Genomic DNA, 15,445 nt, shown 5'->3' with positions numbered 1-15,445 from the left:
ATTGTGGGACCTTGTGATCATGTGAGCTAATACTTAATAAACTCCCCTTTATATATATACACACACACACATATATATAATAGGAGATACATATATAGGATATATATAATAGAATATATAAAATAGAATATTATATATCCTATATATAATCGGATATTATATATGCTATTATATATAGGATATGTATTATATAATATCCTATTTATATTATATATCCTATATATCATATATCATATGATTATATATATATGTGATCTATATAGGATATATATAGGATCTATATAGAATATATATATATAGGATCTATACAGAATATATATATCCTATTAGTTCTGTCCTTCTAGAGAACCTTAATATACCCTTCAGCTAGAGGAATGCGCGGCTCAGGTTTTTGTTTGCTAGCTGAGTACATAGATCCAAAAGGCGGCATGTCTTTATGGAGCCAAAATTAGACTCTGTTTCTTATCCTGACAACAAGTCAAACTTTATAACAAATATTCTATGATCTAACTGTACTAGATCAAGAAGTTCACATTCTTCCAGATTTGTCAAGTTGGGTGTGTCTTTGTTGTTACTCCAAACCAGAGTAGAACTAGCTTTGAAAAGATAAAAATTACTTGTTCTGTATGACACCCAAGTAATATTATTAATAGCTTTGTAAGTTCCCCATATGAAATGTTTAAATGAAATGTCAATGAAAACTTCTATAATTAAGAAAGCAGTTTTCCATATTGTAGTACACAAAATTATGAATTGACCTTGAAAGATAAAGATTGAAATAGGATCTGGTCAAAGTGTGTATGTGCAAACAGTTAATAACATCAGAGAAATATTTCTTACTAAATTATAAAATAAGCATAATATCAAGGTACTCCTGAAAGCTTGAATGTGACGATTTCAAAAGAAAATGTTTATTTTTTAATTTACAATATATGGGATAAACATCAACAATCACTTACTTATGTAGCACTAGGTGTTTAAAAACATTTAAATTTGATAACCAGATTTTCATCCTGGCTCTCTTACTTTCTGTACATCCATCAGGATAGGACACAGTGGGTCTGCTCTTCTCTAAATGCCTCTTTCTATGACATTTAGCCACTTGAGTTTCAGGTAACCTGTATGAATGTGGAGTGAATTTGACACAGCTACACATTAGTACAGCATAAGCGGTTAACATCGGGGTTCCACTGTTGGATTGTCTGGGTAGAATCCTGGATCTGCCTCTCACTTACTGTGTGACATTTGGTAAGTTATTTGAAGTCTCTGTTTTGGTTTCCTCAACTTTATAATAGAAATGTTAACATGACCTACATTTAAGGATAGGTAGGATGGTTGAAAGACATTATACTGTATACATAAAATGCTTGAAACAATGGCTAATACACACTACTGCTAAAAAGATGTTTAGTGGTGGTGGTGATAGGCTTGGGGTGCTGACAGTGGTGGTGGTTGAAGTGAGAGAATTTATCATCAATCATTGGATGCATATCTAAGAAATGACATACTATTTCAAACTTGGAAATACTCAGGCTGATATCTTCTCTGATAATATCATGTAACCTCCATGTTAAGTACTACATTAATAAAAATGTACACATACATTTAATATCTCTGATGGAGACAGATCAACCATTCACATTCCTGTCTTTTAGTTGAGAATGTTGAAATGGAAGATAACATGATAGTTTGTCAAATCAAGTAATTTTGTGATTCCTTGCTGCCTACTTCTTAGAAAAAAATAGTATTGGAATGGAACCTCTTCTGTTGTCCTGTCATGAAGTATAAAGTCTTGCCTGGATGTGCAGCTTCCCTTTCACCTTCCATCATTGTTCATCAGAAGTGTTTCTTCTCATGCCTGCAGTCCCAGCACTGTAGGAAGCTGAGGTAGGTAGATCACTTGAGGCCAGGAGTTTGAGACCAGCTTGGCTAATATGATGAGACCCCATCTATACTAAAACTACAAAAAAACTTAGCAGGGTGTGGTGTTGCACCTGTAGTCCCAGCTACTTGGGAGGCTGAAGCAGATGAACCCAGGAAGTGGAGATTGCAGTGAGCTGAGTTTGCACCACTGCACTCCAGCCTGGGAGAGAGTGAGACTCCACCTCAAAAAAAAAAAAAAAAAAAAAAAAAAGGAAGTGTTTCTTTTCTACATGGTTAATCCCTCTTTCTTGACTCTGGTTCCTGCCTCTGCCTCTTCCTGCCTTCTCAACTTATTCCATTTATTGATAACATCTACTGTATTTTCACACACTCGCCACAGGCTCCTTCCTATCATTGTTTAAATTTTAAAAACCAACAATGAAGCAAAAAAAAAAGTATGAGCTCTGTGCATCTAGTTATTACTCTGGCTCTCCACTCACTTTCAAGAATAAGCTTATTTAATCAAATTATCTGCATGTCCTGGCTACCTGGTGTCACCTCCAACTAAAAACACCCCACCACATTGCAACTGAGGTTTTAATCCAATCATCTTCTGCAAGTGACTTGCAAATGACAAATAACCTTCATATGCTAAACCCTCTTAACATATTTTATATCATTCAGTGCTTGATTTCTCAGGATTATTTTATGCTGTTCAGTACTGTTAACCTTCAAAATATTCCTTTTTTCCCATGATATCATTTCTATGATTTTCTTCCTTTACCTTCTGCCAGTCCTTTTCAATGTCTTCATTAGGGCATGTTTGCATTGTTTTATAATTAGATCTTTATTTATCTTCCTTTTCTGGTTTGCTCTCAGTCCCTTGCTTGTATGAAACGTGTCTTGTTCTTCTTTATATCTCCAGAGACATTACAATGTTAAATTGATGATGAAGCAATAAACAAATGAATGACTGAATGGTTTTCCTAGAAAGTTTATGCATTCAAGGGTGGTAAAAAAATATACCATCAGGATAAATATTTTAAAAGATATGGATTAACTTTAAATGTCATTTCCTATAATAAAGTTTGTCTTGTTCCATTTTGTGTTGCTGTTAACAGAATACCTGGGACTGGGTAAGTATAAAGAAAAGAGGTTTATTTGGCTCACGATTCTGGAGGTGGGGAGGTCCAAAGAGCATGGTGCTGGCATTTGGTCAGCTTCTTGTGAGGGCTTCATGCTGCATCACAACATGGTGGAGAAGTGCAAGTGAACACAGAAACAGGTATGCAAAAGGAGCAAGACACCAGAGGCAACCTTGCTCAATAACAACCTGCTTTCTCAGAAGTGAATTCATTCCCACAAGAACTCAGCTTCAAGAGTGAGAACTCACTCACTACCGTTACCATGGCACTAAGCCACCTATGAAGGTGGAGTCCCCATGACCCAACACCGCACATCTCCCTTCAGTCCCACCTTTTGAAATTTCCACTTTCCAGCATTGCTGCACTGGGAATTAAGGTTTTGACATGAATTTTGGCAAGGACCCTCAAACCATACCTAGAGGATTAAGTGACAAGAGTAAAACTGCTAATTTCATAGGTAAAATACTCTGTTGCGTATTAATTTAATAAATATAAGAATATAACATAACGGAATAAGTTAATCAACTCACAGTTCATGTTTATCCTTTTGTTTCCATTTGGTTCATGCACCCTTAACTGGTAAAACCTGCCATCCCACCTTCATTTTACTTAGAAGGAAACATTTAGCTCTTATCACAATTTGCAAACTAAAGCTGATAGTAATAAGCCCAAGGAATACCATTCAATGAACACTTGTTAAAACTGTGAAGTCCTGAGCCAGATGCTATGAAGAAAAAAAAAATATCAATCTTGTCTTTGTTTTTAGAGCATCATATAATCAAGATATGAGGGGACTTCAAAAATTTCATGGAAAAATTAAATTTAAAAAGGATGAAATAAAAAACATAAACTTTATCAACATAAGCTCCATGAAGTTCAAGACACTTTTGAGAGCAATGCTACCAGCCATTTATTCCATCCCTAAAGATCTGAGGGTCCTTGGAATTTAATCATGTCAAAGGTAACTGGGAAATAAAAATGTTTTTCAACAAAGGGTGCTAAAATAAATACATATCCATATAGAAAAAAAAAAAGTAAAACTTAACCCTATTTTACACTATGCTCAAAAATTAGTTTGAAATAAGCCAGGAGTGGTGGCTCACATCTGTAATCCTAACACTTTGGCATCCCCACGTGAGCCCAGGAGTTTGAGATCAGCCTGGGCAACATAGCGAGACCTCGTCTCTACAAAAAATACAAAATTAAGCTGGGCATGGTGGCACTTACCTGTAGTCAGAGCTGCTTGGGGTGCTGATGTGGGAGGATCGCTTGAGCCTGGGAAGTAGAGGTTGCAGAGAACTGTGATTGAGCCACTGCACTCCAGCCTGGGCAACAGAGTGACATTTTGTTTCAAAAGAAATGTTCATTGATACAAATAAATGTAGAAACTAAAACAATACAGCTTTCAGAAGAGAAAAGAGAAATAAGCTTTTGTCCCTGTGTCAAAGGTTTTTTATGGTATAGAAAGAAATAATCATGACATTTGATAGAGTCCATTAAAATAAACAACTTCTGTTAATTAAAAAACTACCCTATTGAATAAAATGTACAAGTAAAAGACTTGGAGAAAATATTTACAAAGCAATCCATAACAAAAGGTTGACATCTTTATAAATCCGATATTTATTAAGAATTTCTATAACGAATAATAAAAGTACAAATTACCTCATATGAAAGATCTTAGCAGTCATTTCAAAGAAAGAGTATAAATGGACAATATCTACATAAAGTGTTCTCAATATCACTTGTATTCAGGGAAGTGTAAATTAAAGCCTCTAGCAGATATAGAAGAAACGGAAAAAACCAATAACACTGAACGTGGGCAAGAGTGTAGAGCAACCGAAGCACTCATATATTGTTGGTGGAAGTGGAAAATAATAGAACTACTTTGCAAAATAAGTTATATTAAACAGCTAAAATTATACTTACCTCAAGACCCCACAATTCCAATTTTAGATATTTCCCTAAGACAAATAAAACATGTTTACAAATATCTACATAAGAATATTCATAATTGCCAAATTTTCAATTAGTCTTTTGTGGCAGATATTATTATTTTATTGAGCTTCTATCTATAATTGTTTGGTGAACAAAATAAAAAATTATATTATGACTAAATAGTATTTTCTATTACTATGTAATACATCATAAGTAGCTAAATCTTAAAAATTTAAAATTTCAGTAATTTATGTTATTATTTATTCATTTTATATCAAGAAATACATAAGCCATTTCCCACTATTTTCTTGATGTGACCAAAACTTCAAGTAGAGATTTTTGGTTTAACAAATATATAAATTAAACTTTATATTAAAATCTAAAGTTATTTTAATTACCACCCCATCCCACCCCACCCCCTTAGAAGTGACTATTTATACTATCATGGAAGAAAAGAAAAAAACAAATAACAAGACATAGAAATCCATAGAACTTTTAAAACTGAGCCTATTTTATTTATTTCTATGGGATATAACAGCAGTGCTATCCATATTTAATTTTATTTTTTGTTGTCTGTCTGCTGATCTTATAGAAAGTCAGCGAGCAATCTTCAATGTGTATTAAAGGATGCAGGGTGTATAATATGGTTATAAAACTGTAGCATTGAATTATTACTTAAATACTTATCACACAACTTGCTACTTAAAATTTTACTTATCTTCCTTATGTTTCTATTGAAAGTAAAATAAATTATTGACAAGTCTCCTGTTTTCTGATTTTTTTCATTAGAGGCTATATTAGTTTCTATTAATTAAATTAGATGACCTCTCATACTGTTGGGATTGAAAAATCCATTTGTAAGTACAAAGCAGAAATCTGATAAAGCAAACATTGATTTGTTTTTTTTCCAGTATCATGTGTATTGATCATCCAGTTGGATTTAGCTTTTCCTGACTATGTGATGTTTTGTTGCAAAATGGCTAGTGAGTGGTGCCAGCTACTAAGAGCAGCTGCTGTGAAAGGGTAGTTTGATCTGTATTGCCATACTGACAAGACAAATTTGAAAAGGCTGAAGTGCAGCCACTGCAACCAGAAAGGGCTTAAATAGAGAAGTCATGTCCATTCACAAACATTCTTGCTGTGTCCTTCAGAATGGAGAGAAAACAGTTTGACTGTCATTCCATATCTGAATATTTTAAATAAGCAGCAAGGTATCTTCATGATTTTAATGTGTTGCCAGATGAATATTTAAAACACAATTATCTGAATCTCTTCATTCATAAATATCCTGGAAATATATTTTCTCTGTGTCAGGCAGAATATGAGTAGTTGGCAATTTGTCTTGGCATAGGAGAGTTCTGCATCTTCTGTGCAGTTGTTCATCTTGGATATGCACTTCCTCCTGGCCACTAAGTGACCACATACTCCCTCCAACGCCATCTTTCCCTTCAGGCATTGAGCTGACTTACATAATCTTGCACTGACTACTAGGGTTTTCTAAGTTCATACATCATCTTACGGAATGTTCAGCACATTTAAATGAATGTTTATCATACACATTTTAATAGAAAAAGATTTGGTCAAATGAATACACTTCTTTTTTTTCTTTTTTTTTTTTTTAGTTGGAGTCTCGCTCTGTCACCCAGGCTGGAGTGCAATGGCACGATCTCGGCTCACTGCAATCTCTGCCTCCCAGGTTCAAGTGATTCTCCTGCCCCAGCCTCAGCCTCCTGTGTAGCTGGGACTACAGGCATGTGTCACCACGCCCGGCTAGTTTTTGTATTTTTAGTAGAGATGGGGTTTCACCATGTTGGCCAGTCTGGTCTCGAACTCCTGACCTCAGGTGATCCACCCGCCTCAGCCTCCCAAAGTGTTGGGATTACAGACGTGGGCCACCACACTTGGCCATGAATACACTTCTAAGTATAGAATCTTAGACGTCAGTTTCTGTTTTCCATCTATATAGGGAGGGAATTAGTGGAAATGATACTTCTTTAAACCTCCTAATTTGCATAGCTTGCAAACCCAGCAACTCTGTAGTTCATTGGAAGAAAAACAAAATGTTGCTTCAAATAAAATGAGAATATTCCTTTCAAATATTTAGATAATAAAATGTTTTATTTGTTTTAATTTTATAGTTTCTCTTAGTAGCAGATAATTAGATAGATATCAAAGGTTTCCCCCACTTTGGGGAAATTATATCAGTTTAAATAATCTTTCACGTAATTTTAAAAGTACATGTTTTTCTAAATTTAATTAATGGAGATATCAATAGCATCAGATTTTTATATTAATATAGATTTTCAACTGGACGTGTTGAAAAAACTACTCTGGTGCTTCATTAAGTCAATAACATCTTCTAACTCTCCAATTCTGGAAGGTATTAGAAAATAGAAAAAGAGAGATTTTTAAAACTTTTATAATAATTTGGGGAAGGCCGGGCATTGTGGCTCACGCCTGTAATCCCAGCACTTTGGGAGGCTGAGGTGGGCAGATTACCTGAGGTCAGAAATTCAAGACCAGCTTGGCCAACATGGCGAAACCCTGTTTCTACTAAAAATACAAAAATTAGCTGGGCGTGGTGTCGGGTGCCTGTAATCCCAGCTACTCTGGAGACTGAGGCTGGAGAAACTCTTGAACTGGGGAGGCGTAGTTTGTAGTAAGCCAAGATCGCTCCATTGTACTCCAGCCTGGGCAATGAGAGCAAAACTCCACCTCAAAAAAAAAAAAAAAAAAAAAAAAGTCTGGGGAAATAACTTTTAAATACATAAATCATCTTAGGAAAATGTTGAGATGTTCTAACACTATAAAGCGAATTGTATAACCAAAAAGGGATAGAGGGACAGATAAATTGTGGGAAGTTTTCATTATGAAATCAATAAGAGGTAGTTTTATTAAGACAAAAAGAGGGCAGAAATGATAGATCTTCAGTGGTTAAAAAAAAAGGTGGAAGCATAGGAAAATATGGGCATGGCATTTAGAATAGAGGAAGTATAGAACAGGATATGAGATAGATAGATAGATAATAGATAGAGGTAGAGATATAGATAGAATGATTTCAGCAAGCTGGAGAGAAAAGCAGAATGAGAATACTAAGAACCTGGCATGCCAGGCCAGAGACTTTTGAATCTGATCTGAAAGAGGTGTAGTTCTCAGGGCCTGGAAGAGGCATGATTGGAGCGTCCATTGACCAGGCATCTGCTGGGTTGTCCACCAGTGCAAGATGGTCACCTGCTTGGGGCATGACTGAGGGTTGCTGAACTGCCTACAAACCCTGGATGTCAAAATGAGATTATGATGTTTATTTACACACTTGATTTGTGCTGTAATCAGTTTCTGTTTATCTTCTTTTCATTGACCCCTTTGACGAGCTCTGTGCATTATGAATAAAGCAATCAGAACATTAATTGTCAGTTGGCCTCATCACAGCTTATGAACAATCTGTGGGACACAGTGAACTGTTTTTTCAGCCATCTCACCATAAAAACTAAACTGCACCAACTTTTTTAAAGTACATACGAGAAAAATTTAAGGACTAGCCTGCCAGCTCAGTTCCAGGGAAAAGTATCAAGTGAAATATTATGTGAAGACAGAATATCTATTGCAGTTTTCAATACCATGATGGTGGGGATAAGTTCTAAATTAGAGATGAGATTGTAGCCCCACACATCTCCCTATCAGTTCCCTAGCTGGCTTCTCATCTTGGGTGTCTAATTTGGTCATGCTAATTTAGTCTCTAAAAATATTCTATTTTTCTTGTTAATGTTTTCAATTCTAACAGTTGTTTCCGTTGTCTTTAATTTTGTATATTTAAAATAAAAGATAAAAACTATCATTTTAAAATATACAAGTCTTGCTTCTACTCCAAAATCATCTACCCTGTTGTTACCCATCATTTTCATTAGTTCCTAGTTGATATCCAGATATATGTCTAGTGTTTGGATATATTCTTATTTATTCTTTTTTTACACAATATATACAATATCCTGTACCCCTTGCTTTGATCACTTACAAATATATCCTGGTGACTTTTTATTCTCTCTCTCTCTCTGTGTGTGTGTGTGTGTGTGTGTGTTTAGTTGAAAAATATTCCACTTGTGGATGTGTTCTAGGTTGATGGGCATTAATTGTGTTCCCTGGTCTTTTTTTTTTTTTTTTCCAATAATGGCACACTGAATAAACTTGTGCATTTTTTCCCTATTTGTGGAGGAATAATATTTCTAAAACTTTTCTAACTATACAGAAAGTTAATAAGCATTACAGAAGAAATAATGTTCTCATTTTGTAGTTTTGGAAATGTTCTATTACTTACAAATGGCCCTTTAATGCCCTCAATTTGCAGAACACTTTAAAAATACCAATAGCAGGCATTACAATATTGGTTCATTTGCTGCCCAGGGAGAGAGCTGAATCTTTCTCTGTGTTCTCTAAAGAGAAAATGTGTAAAGTGAACCTTACATTTCATTTGGAAATGAAGAACCCTGTCATTTGTACTCTAATACTGCAAACAATATGGTTGGGTATGCTGCATTGCAGTCAGACTGTTTCAATTTATATTTATAAATGTTTTCTTTGTATAAATAAAATGACTTTGAGATTCTCTTCTAAATTTGCTGTCAATCTCCTAAGATTTGACATTGAGGGTATTATTTATTGCAATTACCCAAGGAATAAAAAAAATATATTTTTTATTTTCATGAAACAATGGGGGATTTTCTAATTAATCTGATATTTTACTTAGCTATTATAATTCAATTTATGTAGCTTTTCTGCTCATTCTTTGAAGGCATTTTTATCATCCATGAGAATCTGAAATATCAAGGGAAAATATTTCAATATTCATTTATCCCTGCAGGAATCCTTGTGCTGTTCCACTGCAAATAACTCTGTAGGACAGGCCTTTCAATGTTTTCAGTGCCAGGAAGCAAGTTCCAACTTTTTTTTTCATTATTTTTTATTGCTGACAAGATAAATGAAAAAAACTGAATTATTATTATCACTAATACTAATTATCCAATTATCCAACAACAAAATAAAAGTAGTTAAAAACTCCTTTTTATTATATTATGCCATGCTAGAAAATAAAGTATCATTAATAATATTTTTGTGTGTAAGAGTCCATTATATTCTAGATTATATTTAAAGCAACACTACCTGGTTATCAAATTATTTTATTTCTTAGTTATGCAGCTTCATTCTCACTATTTTTATAACTTTTTTCTAAAGAGAACAAAGACTACATAAAAATGTAGTGTCATGTTCATCATTGGCTTTCTAATGAACAAAACATATGAATAGCAATAAATGCTTGACACTTAAAGTAATAACTGCATTTATTTGCCACAAATCCTCTAATATATACACTGGTCATGTTCCAGTGATGCTTTAGCTCGTAGATAAACCCAACACATTTTTATTGTAACATAACTAAACTTTTGTGTTTCAATCTAGAAGTAAAATATATCCCAAGAAAAAGGTTTTGAAATAGGTTTGTGGTGCCCAATAGATTAATTATTTGTAATAGGTAAAAACGTGGGAAGGAAAGCTGTGTGGATGAGATGAAAATGTTATTTCCAAAGATCATATGCAAATGTATGCATTTTCCAAAGATCTAGAGAGAGGTCTGATGATGGAACATCCAGGTTTAGCTGTTACAGTCCATGTTCTGTTCTAGATCTCCATTCTCTGGGCTGGGTGTCTTGATGCTGCACAAGCCAGTGTTCAGGACGTGGAGAACCTAAGTGTCTTTCTCCTGCTTCAAGCATTTAATAAATATGCAGGTAACTATTGTGCCAATGAAGAGCTTCACTCTGGAAACTATGCATTTCTCCAAGCCCCATCTAGGCTTTCGTGATTCCAATCTTCCATGGGGCTAGAAATAAACACTGTCGTTTAAAATACAGAGCCAGGCTGGGTGCGGTGGCTCATGCGTGTATTCCCAGCACTTTGGGTGGGTGAGGCAGGAAGATCCTTTGAGTCCAATAGTTGAAGACCAGCATGGGGAACATAGGGAGACCCCATTTCTACAAACTGAAAATTTCAAAATTAGCCAGGCTTGTGGTGGCACCAACTGTAGTCCCAGTTACTCTGGAGGCTGAGGTGGGAAGATCACTTGAGCCTGGGAGGTCGAGGCTACAGTAAGGCATGATTGCACCACTTCATTCCAGCCTGGGTGACAGATTGAGAGCCTGTCTCCACAAAAAAAATTTAAAATTAGCCAGACACAGTGGCGTGTAATTGCAGTCCTAGCTACTCAAGAGGCTAAGGAGTGAGGATCGCTGGAGCCCAGGAGGCTGAGACTGCAATGAGCTGTGTTTGCCACACTGCACTCCAGCTTGGGCCACAGAGCAGTACCCTGTCTCAAGAAAAAAATTACAGACCCCCAAAATTTCAGACCCCATCCACTTTTCAAGTTCCTCACACTTTAGTTTTACGTTATCTTTTGACTCCAGTCCCTATCCCTTTCTTTCTACACGTAATTTTGGAGACAAGCAGACAAGTCTCCATTCTTGGAATATACAAGGCACTTTTATGCCTGCTTGCTTTGATTTTAATTGCTTCTGCTTAAATCCCCCCTTCCACCCGCTGCCTCTCCATCGCATCTGCATCTGGCCATGTGGTTAGTTCCAGCAAATATGACTAGTTAAGAATGATTAGGAGTGTCCCACCCAGATTTCAAGAAGTGGTTGTGCCTCCCCTACTCTCTTTAGTCTTCTGGTAGGTGGATGCAGAGGTTGAGGAGGCCCTAGGAAGCAGCAAAGTATGGGAAGGAAGAAACTCAGGTTCCAGAATCATTGGGTAGGATAACTGCACACCCATTTGCACAGCCACATGAGATTGCCACACGTACCACAAAGCTCTGTTAGTAAGCCCCTGGTATTTTGGAGTTGATTTGTTCAGCAATTTAAAACACTGAATATTAGGCCAGGCACAGTGGCTCACACCTGTAATCCTAGCACTTTGGGAGGCCAAGGTGGGTGGATCATCTGAGGTCAGGAGTTCGAAACCAGCCTGGCCAACATGGTGAAACCTCTTCATTATTAAAAATACAAAAATTAGCTGAGTGTGGTGGTGGGTGCCTGTAATCCTAGCTACTGCAGAGCCTGAGGCAGGAGAGTAACTTGAACCTGGGAGAAAGAGGTTGTAGTGAGCTGTGATCACGCCACTGCACTCCAGCTTGGGCGACAGAGCAAGACTCTGTCTCCAAAAATAAATAAATAAATAAATAAAACACTGAATATTGCAGACCCTAGGAGAGGAGGAGGATTCCACAATTTAAACTTGGTCCCTTGGCTCTCATGGGTCAGGGTTACATGGCGGTGACTGTGGCAAAGCAAGAGCCTCAGAGATGCTGCTGCTGCCAGGACAGCTGGAGACCTAAGCCGACACTGGGGGCTGTCCGTGGGCCCCACACTCTCTTGAGGAGTTGGAAAAGTCCCGTTGTATCAGAGTAAGATGGACAGTAGCTTTGATTGTGATTGTGGTGAGCTAGAGCCACCTGATCACTAACAGAAGACATCTTCTGTTAACCAACAGCTGCCAGGGCTTCCTGTTGAAATATATAGCAACAAAGGAAGAAAAGAAGCAAAACAGAAATAGTGCTTGCCAGCACCTTAGAACAATGCTGCTCAGGACTAGTCCAACACTGAATGTATCTGTACTGTGATGAGAATGTGCATAGAAGACTGTTGTGTGCATATTTATTCACATGTTTGTTAAATGTTATATCATTTAGTACAGTAATCTGAGTGCATAATATGTCATTTCATTCCGTTTGAGTTTCTTGAGTGTTTTCTTTAAATGTCTGCAGAGTTGCTGCCCCTTTCTTGAACTATGAGTACTGCAATCTTTTTAATTCTCGATATGAGTAGAGCTTTATGAGCTTTAAGTCTAAGGGTAACTCAACAGGCCTGTTTGACATATGCAGTGAACATCAATAAACCATCTTGCTGTGGAACCATAATTATTTTTCTTCTCCCTTTTTGAAAGATCTTTCCTTCTGATGCCAATTTTCTTCCTTGTTTACACAAGTTCAACAATTCTAAAGGAAAAGGCAAGAGTAAGGGTTTCAAAATGGCAGAGAAATTTGAAAGTCTCATGAACATTCATGTTTTTGATGTGGGTTCTAGGTATATGGTCTTAAAACCATTGGGTTGTGGAGGCAATGGCTTGGTTTTTTTCTGCTGTAGACAATGACTGTGACAAAAGAGTGGCCATCAAGAAAATGGTCCTTACCAAACCCCAGAGTGTCAAACATGCTGTACGTAAAATCAAAATTATTAGAAGACTTGACCATGATAACACTGTGAAAGTGTTTGAAATTCTTGGTCCCACAGGAAACAGACAATGTGGGCTCTCTTACAGAGCCGAACAGGGTTTACATTGCTCAGGAGTATGTGGAGACAGACTTAGCTAATGTGCTGGAGCAGGGCACTTTACTGGAAGAGCATGCCAGGCTTTTCATGTATCAGCTGCTACGGGGGCTCAAGTATATTCACTCTGCAAATGTACTGCACAGAGATCTCAAACCAGCGAATCTTTTCATTAACACTGAAGACTTGGTGCTGAAGATATGTGACTTTGGTCTTGCATGGATCATGAATACTCATTATTCCCGTAAGGGTCATCTTTCTGAAGGACTGGTTACTAAATGGTACAGATCTCCACGTCTTTTACTTTCTCCTAATGATTATACTAAAGCCATTGACATGTGGGCTGCAGGCTGCATCTTTGCTGAAATGCTGACTGGTAAAATCCGTTTTGCAGGTGCACATGAACTTGAACAGATGCAGCTGATTTTATGATCGATTCCTGTTGCACATTGAAGATCATCAGGAGCTTCTCAGTGTAATTCCAGTTTACATTAGAAATGACATGACTGAGCCACACAAACCTTTAACTCAGGTGTTTCCAGGAATTAGTTGAGAAGCACTGGATTTCCTGGAACAAATTTTTACATTTAGCTCCATGGACTGGTTAACAGCAGAAGAAGCTCTCTCCCATTCTTACATGAGCATATACTCTTTTCCAATGGATGAGCCAATTTCAAGCCATCCTTTTCATATTGAAGATGAAGTTGATAATATTTTGCTTATGGATAAAACTCACAGTTACATTTATAACTGGGAAAGGTACCATGATTGTCAGTTTTCAGAGTATGATTGGCCTATACATAACAACTTTGATATTGATGAAGTTCAGCTTGATCCAAGAGCTCTGTCTGATGTCACTGATGAAAAAGAAGTACAAATTGATCCCCAAAAATATTTGGATGGAGATCGGGAAAAGTATCTGGAGGACCTTACTTTTGATACCAATTATTCTACTGAGCCTTGGCAGTACCAAGGATCATCATGAAAACAAATATTGTGATCTGGAGTGTAGCCATACTTGTAACTACAAAACGACGTCATCATCATATTTAGATAACTTAGTTTGGAGAGAGAGTGAAGTTAACCATTACTATGAACCCAGGCTTATTATAGATCTTTCCAATTGGAAAGAACAAAGCAAAGAAAAATCTGATAAGAAAGGCACATCAAAATGTGAAAGGTATGGATTGGTTAAAGCCTAGATAGCACTAGAGGAAGCATCATAGCAACTGGCTGGAAAAGAAAGAGAAAAGAATCAGGGGTTTGACTTTGATTCTTTTATTGCAGGAACTGTTCAACTTAGTTTCCAACATGAGCTTACTGATGTTGTTGATAAATGACTTGAATAGCTCAGTGTCCCAACTAGAATTGAAAAGTTTGATACCAAAGTCAGTAAGCCAAGAAAAACAGGAAAAAGGAATAGCAAATTCTGGCTCAATTAGAAGCCTTGTACCAATCTTCTTGGGACAGCCAGTTTGTGAGTGGTGGGGAGGACTGTTTTCTCATAAATCAGTTTTGTGAGGGAAGGAAAGATGAACAAGTTGAGAAGGAAAACACTTACACCAGTTACTTGAACAGGTTCTTTAGCAGGAAAGAAGATCCTGAAATGCTAGAAACTGAGCCAGTAGAGGATGGGAAGCTTGGAGAGAGAGGAAATGAGGAAGGATTTCTGAACAACAGTGGGGAGTTCCTCTCTAACAAGCAGCTCGAGTCCCTAGGCATCCCGCAGTTTCACAGTACATTTGGGTCACCACTTAAGTCAATACAGGCCACAGGAACACCTTCTGCTAGGAAATCTTCCCCTCAAATTCCTCATCAAACATACAGCAGCATTCTGAAACATCTGAGCTAAAACATTCAGCAGACATTTATCTTTGAATTCTTCATGAAATGGGTTTGTCTTTTTTTATTACTAGTGTTTAAGTCATTTTTTACTTGAATCCGGTGGTGTCATTTAGTAAGGCTTTTATTAGTTCTTGGTTTTAAAATCCAGACTCTCTTTTTCTATAGGTGAGATAGTTTTCATTTTAACTGGCATGCCACTTGCACACAAAAATAAAGAATAGAGCAAAATAATGCAATGTAGGAGACAAAAGGAATGCACTAAGACAAGTAAAGAACATTCTT

General features: G+C 36.7%; 1 pseudogene; it reads left to right on the top strand.

The window, feature by feature from the left end:
* The first annotated feature begins 12,998 nt into the window (after positions 1-12,998).
* On the top strand, positions 12,999-15,245 carry LOC129042291 (mitogen-activated protein kinase 6-like; annotated as a pseudogene).
* The last annotated feature ends 200 nt before the right edge of the window (positions 15,246-15,445 follow it).

The sequence above is a fragment of the Pongo pygmaeus genome, chromosome 7 (genome assembly GCF_028885625.2).
Source record: "Pongo pygmaeus isolate AG05252 chromosome 7, NHGRI_mPonPyg2-v2.0_pri, whole genome shotgun sequence".
Lineage (NCBI taxonomy): Eukaryota > Metazoa > Chordata > Mammalia > Primates > Hominidae > Pongo > Pongo pygmaeus.
The sequence above is the reverse complement of the archived record's forward strand: the minus strand, read 5'-3'. Positions and strand labels throughout refer to the sequence as shown.